Source organism: Mesoplodon densirostris, chromosome 12 (genome assembly GCF_025265405.1).
Source record: "Mesoplodon densirostris isolate mMesDen1 chromosome 12, mMesDen1 primary haplotype, whole genome shotgun sequence".
Lineage (NCBI taxonomy): Eukaryota > Metazoa > Chordata > Mammalia > Artiodactyla > Ziphiidae > Mesoplodon > Mesoplodon densirostris.
Genome location: NC_082672.1, coordinates 98,582,547 through 98,593,376, shown reverse-complemented (window position 1 = coordinate 98,593,376; position 10,830 = coordinate 98,582,547).

Here is a 10,830-nt window from a genome sequence, read left to right as displayed (position 1 = left end):
GGTAAGGAGAGAGAGGGAAGGAGGATAGAGAGAGGCTCAGGGCTGAGATAAGGACAGTGGTCTACAGCCTCCTGGGGTGAGGCTGGTGTGCACAGACACCCACGACTAATCTAGACAGAAACTGAGGAATCAAGGGGACGGCTACTGTGAGGTCATGTGGTCACCTCTCCCTCTGGAAATAAACATTGCCCTCAGTAAGTCTCCTCCCGCCCCAGAAGAGCATTAGGAAGGTCTGGAGAGGGGGATTATTGGCAGAAATGGAAAAAGCAGGTTGAAGGGATTAGCCTGGAGCAGAGAGACCAAGAACCCCAAGCCAGTAGGTGGAAGGCAGACTTTTCATGGAAGTCTCCAAGCCCAAGTCAAGTTCTGGGACCACCAAGTACAAGTCAAAGAGTGCTCATTTAGCCCCTTTGGGCCCCCATGGGAGTGGAGGAAGACTGGACAGAGAGGGAGAATTGGAGGTCCAGTATATACTAAGGGATTTAACTCCTGAAAGGCCTCCCAGTAGCTTCAGATCTGCTCAAGAATCCTTCATGTCCTGCTGGTTTGCAGTGAGTGGCTCACAGCTTCAAGGCCTCCTCTGCCAGATGGAGAACTATTTCAAACATCCTGCCTCTATTTTGGACTGTAGCAATGCAGACAGGAAACCTGACCCCATTTTCAGGTTCTAAAGAGAAATTCTGAGTACCTGAAAGACTGAGGAATATGGTGGCTTTTATTTAAGATGGGGAGCTAGAGAGCACATACCTGGACTTGGGCCTGCAGCAGCACAAGACTGCACCAAGAGTTCCCTTTATTTTCTCTCGCATCTCTGTTTCTCCTTTTCTCTCTGCTGGATTAGCCACGGGGACTCCAAGTTCTTCATTGTGTGGTCCTGGTACCAAGATTCTCCTGGGAATTGTAAAGCTATTCACCTTCTACATCGAGCACTTCTTGTTTTTTCCCCAGCAAAGTTAAGTCATCCTTATGAGGAGTCAGGGTGCTAGCTCTTAAAAATATTTCAGTCATCCCTTTGTACATTAAATGTTCTTTCTTGGAGACTGCTCCTGACGTGGCGTTCACCGTGCTCTCAGCTGGCCTCCTGAAGTTCTGCCCTGCCTTCCCCACCAGGTACAGTTCAGGAGCTGCCTACCTCAGGGTGGTAGGTTATCTTCTAGTTGCTTTATTCCTTTCCCTTTTACATTTAGAAAATGTAATTTGAATACATAAACTTCTCTGTGGCCACAGCTTTATTTGCACCCCACAGGTTTGGTTATGGCATATTTTCATTATCATTCAATTAATAAAATTCTAATTCTCATTGTGACTTTATCTTTGACCTACATAATGATCAGAAGTATGTTTTTAATATCCACCTATTTGGTAAAATATTGGTTATATACTTTTAAATTTCTTGCTTATTCGGAGTCTTGTTTTATAACCGGAATATAGTCAATTTTATAAATGTGCCATGTGCACCTAACATTTTCTGCATAATATATATATTCCATCATTGTTGTTGCAGTGTTTTATGTAAATTAGGCCAAAGTTTTTAATGTTGGTATTCAGATCTTCTCTAATCTGCTGATTTGTTGTTGTGGTTCTATGTTACTGCTCTAGGTAATTTAGATTTTTCTATTTCTACTTAGTTTTTTGGAATTTCCCTTCAACTATTGCATTGAAGTTTAGATTTATAATATATTCCTTGTAAAGTAACAGTGGGTTTTATTATCCTGCCTTATCACCAGTGATACTTTTTGCTTTCAAATTTATGTTAACATTAAAAAATCTTCTTCAATTTTACTTATTGTTGAATAATTTTTGAATCCTTTAATTTTCAATCTGACTCTTGTCTCTTGTAGGTGGTATAGAATTACGGTTTTTGTTTTAATAATCCTTGTCCTTTAATTTGAGTATTTACAGTTAAGGTATTTTCTTGTAGACTGTTTACTCCTCGTTTACTATCTGTCCCACCTTGTTATGTTCCTTTTGCTCTTCTTTCTTCCTTTTAGATTTCTTCAAATTCCATTTTCCCTTGTATTAGCTTGTTATTTTTACATAAGTAGCAGTTACACATGTACCATGACTTATTAGCTCTTTTACTGCTTCTCGAGCAATGCTGAGATCTTAAATATCTTTTACTACTTTTTCTCTTCCATTTGTTTTAATGCATTTTAATTTTTGATATATTTTATTATTACTTTTTTGTGCTGTTAGATTTTATTTAGGTTTATCCACTTATTTATTCGTTCTGTTATACATAATTCTTTATAAAGTCCTTATTTTCGTCTATGATAATCTTCCTTCAGCCTGCGGGTCTCCCTTTATAATTTAATTCAGTCAGTTCTGATGAGAACATATTTTCTAAATTTTGTTTGTCTGCAAATTTCCTTATTTCATCTTTCCTTCCAAACAACATTTTCTCTGCCTCTAGAATTCCCAATGGGCAGTTCTTTTCTTTAGCACTTAAAAATGTTATTCCATTATTTTCTAGTATCCAGTCAGTTTCGTTGAGAAGAAAGCTGTAATCTTAATCCTATTGTTCCTTTGAAAGTAATCTCTCTCTTTTTCGTCGGGCAGCTTTTAAGATGTCATGCTTTTCTTTGCTATTCATGAATTGTACTGTGGTGATCTCAGGTGTGGTTTTCTTTGGATTTGTTCTTGTTGCATTTTTTAATGCTTATTGAATTTATGGCTCCATATATTCTTTTTAGTTTTAGAGAACTCTCAGCTGTTAATATTTCTGAAATATTGTTTTCATCCCAATCTCTCTCTCCTTTTTTCCTTGGACTCCAGTTTACACATATGATAAAAAATATTTACTGTGGCCCATGCGTCTCAAATGCACTTTTGTCTACTTTTTATTCTTTTCGTTTCCCATGCCTTAGTCTTAATATTGTTACTACTCTATCTTCCAGTTCACTTACCTCTCTTTACCTGTGTCCAATTCAGTACCGAGTTTTAAATTCCGTATAGTTTTTAATTCTATCAGTTCAACTTCAATCAGTTTATAGTTTCTTGTCGTCAAGTTAAGTTCTCCACCTTGTCATCTATTTTCTTGAACTTGATAATATTTACCAAAATATGTATGAACTTTAATGTTTAGGTCATCTATGATTCTGATTCTGTTTTGTTTTTTATTCTAATTCTCCTTTTCTTGGTAGTCTTGGTGGCTCTTCAGGGAATACCAGACTTGAGATATGACAAGTTGTATAGAATCTGAATGACATTACAGTTGCCCTTTGAACAACCTGGGTTTGAACTGCACAGATGCACTTATACATGGATTTTTTTTTCAATAAGTAATACAGTACTACATGATGTGTGGTTGGTTGAATCCTCAGATTCAGAACCACAGATAAGAAGGGCCGACCATAAAGTTATATGTGGATTTTTGACTGCACAGGGAGTCAGTGTCTCTAACCCCTACATTGTTCAAGGGTCAACTGTATTTTCTTGAGGAGAGAATTTCCTATTCTTAGGTAGGGAGCAGAGGGGAAGATCACCTCAGTCACTGGACCAACTTCATACTCATTTTCCTTCTTTATAAGGTTCAATGTAGATGTTGCCTCAACCTTCCTAACACACACACACACACACACACACAGACACACACACACACACATGTAGAGATTTCAATGTCCTAATTCATATCATTAGTTTACCATTGGGCCACAAATCTTTCATAGGTTCTGAACCCCAATTTTGTCTCTTCAGCATTATGAACCAACTAAGTCTTTGCTTTGACTTCAGTTAGCTTTTGTTTGACTTCTTAGCATCTTGCCTTGTCTACCTATTATACATGGAAAATACTGCAAGGGAACACTGTTGCTGAATCCAGCTCCATTCTCTGAATCTTTACTCTCTCTGTGATTTTGGTCCTTAAAATTCTAGCTGCCTTGTTATTTCTCAATTCCAATTCTGGTTTCCTTAGTCCTATGACATTGTCCTAAGATCTACTGGCTTTTCTACCTCTTAGGAGCCACATTTGGTTTCTCAGCCTTTTGCTCTTCATCAGTAGTTTCTAAATGACTGGGCTAGAAAAGCATGTGCAGAATATTGTTCTCACTTCAGTGAGTTTCTTTCTCTATTTTACTTTTCTAGGTCATGGCTACCTCAGTAGCTTTCTAACGCTCACAGTCAAATGTTGCTTATGATTTATCTGGCCTTTCTAGTATGTTTTCCTAAGGTAAACTGATATAGTTGGAAACAGAAGTTCGTACCCACTATTTAAAAAATGCTGTTTTGTCTTTCTATGAACTCTCTTTTCGTCCCATCTTCTGTCACTTTTTCCCACCCAAAATTCCCATTCTCCCAGATAGATTATTTTAAGACTAAAAATTATTATTAAGCTAATATGTTAATTTTGAAAGGAATTAATTTTGCTTTGAACAAGAACACAGATTGGTGAATGGAATATGGAAGATTCCTTAAGACCTTTTTCATCTCTAAGAGTAGTATCCAACCATCGGTACCATAATAAGTTAGTCAACAATGGAAGAAAGCAGTCTTTATAAAATCAGCATTATTCAGTAATCTCAAAAACTGCTTCACTTTCCTGCTCATGCCACCAACTTCCAAATGTTCAATAGGAGCACAGAATCATGGGATGGGATGTGGAGAAATGACCTGTCATAGTAACTATAAATATTGGAAGAATGGAATTATAAATAAAGAGGGTTTTCTATGAATATATTTGAAGTGTTTGTTCCTAAAGAACTTCTAGAATAAGACTCAAAAGTTTAACATAGAAACACCTCTTAATAAGTATGAAAATCACTAAAATTTATCTCATAATACTTTTTTCTTTTGTGTTATGTGATTGTCAGAGTCACACCAAACTATTTTTATCTGGACTTCACAGATCTTCTTATTTTTACTATGGGATCAGTTACCCTACATTTTTGAAATTTGGCAAAATAGTTAAAGTTGGAACATTTCCCCAAAATCCAGGGCATATGACTTACATTTCTGTAGAAGGCAATATTATATTTCTGTCTAGTTCTGGGGTAAACATTTTCATACCTGCCAATCCAATTTGACGAATGTATCATTTTTCCAGTGCACTAGTGTAAAGTAAATGGTAAATTCAGTCAAACATTCATTTCATACATCAAAAAGGAAAATCAGTCAACACAACTGTCTGACTGAAATGAATGAAGAAAACAAATCAAGGCAAACAACTGTCCCAGTAGACTTGTATAAATACAGTAGTGGTGTCATGTGCAGAATTAATCTTCCCTCACCCTTAACTGGAGAACACTGGGCCAGCCAATGCAGTCACTCAAATGATACTGAATTATAATATTCCAGTTTCATTTACTCTCAGTTACTGCTGACTGCCCTTCCTTCTCCTTCATCTGTCCATCAGTGGAGAATGTCAGAGCAGGAGAATAGTAATATTGGCATATTGTAATGTACTGTCGTGAATTCTACAGCTTCAAAATTCTTAGGATAACTCAATGATCTTAAAGAGTCTGGTGCAGAAAGGATATGTGAATTAAATCGCAGACCACTGTCTGACCCTTCCAGCACTAACACCCCTTATTCCTGGTTCTAATATATCACAGAATACTCAAGAGGAAGGTTTTGAGTGGTCAGCAGAAATATGGCTCCAAAGCAGCCACATGGAAAAGAAATGTTGTCATCTCTGATCCACTTTAAAGTTGACTTGTCTTTTACTCATAAACCAGATTCAGTGTGAATTCTGTTCTGCTAAATGTTAGAGAATCTATTGGAGGAGTGTGGCCAATTCTTTTGAATTTTTTTACTCTCTGACTTTTTGTTTTTTTAACATCTTTATTGGAGTAGAACTGCTTTACAATGCTGTGTTAGTTTATGCTTTATAACAAAGTGAATCAGCTATACATATACATATATCCCCATATCTCCTCCCTCTTGTGTCTCCCTCCCACCCTCCCTACCCCACCCCTCTAGGTGGTCACAAAGCACCGAGCTGATCTCCCTGTGCTATGTGGCTGCCTCCCACTAGTTTGTGTTTTACATTTGGGAGTGTATATATGTCCAAGCCACTCTGTCACTTCATCCCACCTTACCCTTCCCCCTCCCCGTGTCCTCAAGTCCATTCTCTACGTCTGCGTCTTTATTCCTGTCCTGCCCCTAGGTTCTTCAGAAGAATTTTTTTTTCAGATTCCACATATCTGTGTTAGCATACGGTATTTGTTTTTCTCTTTCTGACTTACTTCACTCTGTATGACAGTCTCTAGCTCCATCCACCTCACTGCAAATAACTCAATTGCATTTCTTTTTATGGCTGAGTAATATTCTACTGTATATATGTGCCACATCTTCTTTATCATTCATCTGTCGATGGACACTTAGGTTGTTTCCATGTCCTGGCGATTGTAAATACTGCCACAATGAACATGGTGGTACATGTCTCTTTTCGAATTATGGTTTTATTAGGGTATATGCCCAGTAGTGGGATTGCTGGGTTGTACAGTAGTTCTATTTTTAGTTTTTTAGGGAACCTCCATACTGTACTCAATAGTGGCTGTATCAATGTACATTCCCACCAACAGTGCAAGAGGGTTCCCTTTTCTCCACACCCTCTCCAGCATTTATTGTTTGTAGATTTTTTGATGATGGCCATTCTGACTGGTCACAGAAAGAACTTTGGCATGGTGTTCATCATCTAACTTATCCTAACATGCAGACATTTATGAGAGTAAAGTCATGTCTTTGCCAGAGTGGGTTGCTTATCTGGGCAACTGGGTCAAATCAGGAAGGGCAAATGTAGGCTGCCAGAGTAAATAAGGAGAGGAAAAACAAAAGAATGAGCCATACCATTCATCAGTGATTTCCCCCCCAATATTCTAAGCCTCCACCTATCTCCATCTTACTGGAAACACAGGAACTAGACTGAACTATCAGGTAAAAGGTCTCTACAGAAACTGAGGTAATATAGAAAATTTAAAAAAAACATAAAATTGTAAACTTTCTTCCTAGGGCTAATTGAGATGATACTTCAATAATAACATAAGATCAGGTGAGGTCTAAAGAAATTTTAGAAAACCTGGATACAGTAAGAAAACATCTGTTCACCAGCATCCGAATGTTAGAGAGACACCAAGACATGTGGGCCAAGTTCTGGAGAGAAGGGAAACACAGATGCAAGCTTGACATTTGGTGCAGCTTTTCTCCTTGGGGCATTTGCTGATTCAAATGTTACATCCTAGGAGCTGAAAAGCCAAGGAGTTCAAAAGACTGTAACCACAGAAGCCAAACGGCAAGAGCTAAAGCTAAAGGCAACAACTAATGGAATGACAAGCTACACGTATCCTTAGTCTCACAGGGCTGCGGGAACCATTACATTTAAAGCCTAACAAATACAAGGGTAGTTGGGAATAGGGAGAATCCAAACTTTCGCATGGTTAATTCCAAAGGGCAACACCACCCGTAGAGGAAGGACAAGACAGAAATAGAGCACCCTTCACACAGATTGAAAAAAAGGCTTTGAATGAGCTCCAACTGAGAATGGACTAAGGTTTCCAGTCCCTATAGTAACTGTCTGCCATGGGCAAAAGGAAATCTTTTCAAGAGAACAATAACAACATCCAGAATGTGGAGGTATCTTTATAGTTTCCTAAAATAAGTTAAGCCCAAATTTAATATAAAAAATAATTGGACATACCAGGAAAAAGACTAAATGATCAAAAGCTCAAAAAAGAGAGAAAGAAAGAAAGAAAAAAGACAATATAAATAGACACAGGAGGACAAGAGTTAGTAGGCATTGGTTAAAAAACAAAAGAAAACAACTATGATTAAACAAAGAAAATAGACACATGGCAAATAAGCATATGAAAAGATGCTACACATTCCATGTCATCAGGGAATTTTAAATTAGAATAACGAGATATCACTACACACCTATTCAAATAGCTAAAATCCAAATAATGAAATACCAAAGTTGTTGATGATGCAGAACAACTGAAATTCTCATTTGCTGCTAGCAGGGTACTTGGCAGTTTCTTACAAAACTAAACATACTTTTACCATACAGTGATCTAGTAATCATGCTCTTTGGTATTTACCCATAGGAACTGAAAAGTTATGTCTGCATAAAAACCTGCACATGGATGTTTATAACAGTTTCTTTCATAATTGCCAAAACTTGAAATCAACCAAGATGTTTTTCAATAGGTGAATGGATAAACAAACTATGGTATATCGGTACAAAGGAATAGCATTGAGCAATAAAGAGAAAATGCTATGAAGCCATGAAAAGACATGTAAGAAGCTTAAATGCATATTGCTAAGTGAAAAAAAGCCAATCTGCAAAGGCTACATGCATATTATATGATTGCACCTATATGAAATTTAGGAAAAGGCCAAAGTGTGGAGACAGTCAAAAGATCAATGGTTGCCAGAGGTTGCGGGGAGGGAGAAAAGGATGGGTGAAGTGCGGAATTTTAAAGGCAAAGAAACTTCCTGTGTATGGTTCTGTAATGGTGGATACAGGTTATTGCACATTTATCAAAAATCATATAATGTACAAAACAAAGAGTGAAGTCTAATGTAAACCATGGACATTAGTTAGTAATAATGTATCAATATGGGTTCATTAACTATAACAAACATCTTACGCTAATGTAAGATGTTAATAATAGGGGAAACTGGGTAGAGAGCTAAGGAGGTACGAGAACTCTGTCCTTTCTGCTTAATTTTTCTGTAAACCAGAAACTGCTCTGAAATAGTCTGTTAATTTAAAAAACAAATCTAGACCTGCATACATAACTTGCACGTAAATCCAATCACAGCAGCATTATTCATAAGAGCCCCAAAGTGGAAATAACCAAATGGCCATTTACTGTGAATGGATAAATGAAACATAGTAATATCCACACCATGGAATATTATTCAGCCATAAAAAGACATCAAGTACTGATGCATGCTACAACATGGATGAACGTTGAAAACATGCTAAGTAATTGTATGATTCCATTCGTATGCAATGTCCAGTCTAGACAAATCTGTAGAGACAAAGTATATTAGTGGCTGCCTAGGGTTTGGAGAAATGGGGGAGTGAGTGACCTATAATAGATTCTTTTTCTTTGGGTGGGTGGATGAAAGTTCTAAAATTGATTGTGGTGGTAGATGCATAACACATTAAATTGTACACTTTAAATAATATGGAAAGTAAATTATATCTCAATGAAACTATTATTTAAAATTATGATTAATGTATTAAAAGAAGGGCAACATGTACAATTTAAGCAAAAATTATCTGTGAAATGCAACCAAAAGAAACTTCTAGAATTAAAAAATGTTGAAATTAAGCACTCAGAAGATTGGTTGAACAGTACCTTAGTCAAACAAAAGAAAGGAATACAAATGTCAATTAAAAAATAACTACACAAAAATTTGGAGGGAAAATGATGGAAAACAGAGAAATAAGTACTTAAGACATATAGAGTATATGTGAAACACTGTGTCTAGCCAGCCCCAAGTCACACAGCCTAGGAAGGAGACACACAGCCTACCTGAATCACAAGGACTTCTCCAAAGTAAAATGAGGTTCTGAGGCCAGAAGTGGAAGGAATGAATTACAAAGGAAAAGAACAATGGTAAACTATAATGTAGATATACATCAGTAAATACATAGGTTCCCTGGGGTTGTGATCTGGTACAAACAATAAAAAGAAAAGAGATAAGACTCATAGTAGAGGCTGCTAGATTCTGCTGAGGAAAATGTCCAGGGAGGGAAGAGTTGATTTATTTCATTATTTTTTTAGAGTCCACATATAAGTGACATCATGCACTATTTGTCTTTGTCTTATTTCACTTAGCATAGTGGCCTCCAGTTTTATCCATGTTGACTTAAATGACAGGATTTTCTTCTTTTTTAAGGTTGAATAATATTCTATTGTATATATATATACCATATTTCCTTTATCCATTAATCTACTATGGACACTTAGGTGGTTTCCATACCTTGGCTCTTGTGCATGATGCTACAATAAACATGGGAGTACAGATATCTCTTCAAATTATGATGATATTTCCTTTGGATATATACTCAGAAGTGGGAGTGAGGAAGAACTTATGACACAAATCGACCATATGTAAAAGATGTTGTAGGAATGAAAAAGTCTGAACACCTAGAAAGAGTGTGGAGTATTTGGAAAGGTCATTGTTCAAGGTCATACATAGTTTAAAGTTATGACATTTCAGTGAGTCTGTGTGCATGAAGGCTTGCTTATATTTGGGGATTTGAATACAGTGCAAAGAAGTGTTGCTAAATTTTCGATCAACATCAAAAAAAGGGGGGAAATGTTTTTTTCTTTGATTATGAAACTGCAGGAAAGGAAGCCTAGAATTCTAGGCCCACTAGAATTTTCCCTGATGATAGTGCTAATTTAGGAGAAGAAGAAGGATCCAAGGCCGTAGAACAATTGTGAAAGCAAAAGAAGACTGCCGAGTCTTCACCCCGTGTATGAGATTAAGTTTTACTGGCGTCTGATGAAGTGGCCGTGACACAGCCAGCAGAGCTCGTTGAGTTGTGGAAAATGGCTCTTGAAGCCACAGGAAATGGACACTAGACATAGAAAAGGAACAAGGTCAATGCCAAAGAGTGGAAGGACACAAGTCATCAAGAGGAAGGTCAAAGATAGAGAAGAAAAGCAGTCAACGTGACACAGAAAACCAAAAGCTTGCTCTGTACAAACACCAATAAAATAAGCAATATTTGTCAAATAGGATAGAGATGGGACTAGCTATAAAACTGAGAGAATTTTTTTTTAATTACAAAAGAATACTATGGTAGCTTTATACCAACACATCTAAAGATCTGGACAAAATGGCTGATTATGATTAGTTATATGCAGCCAT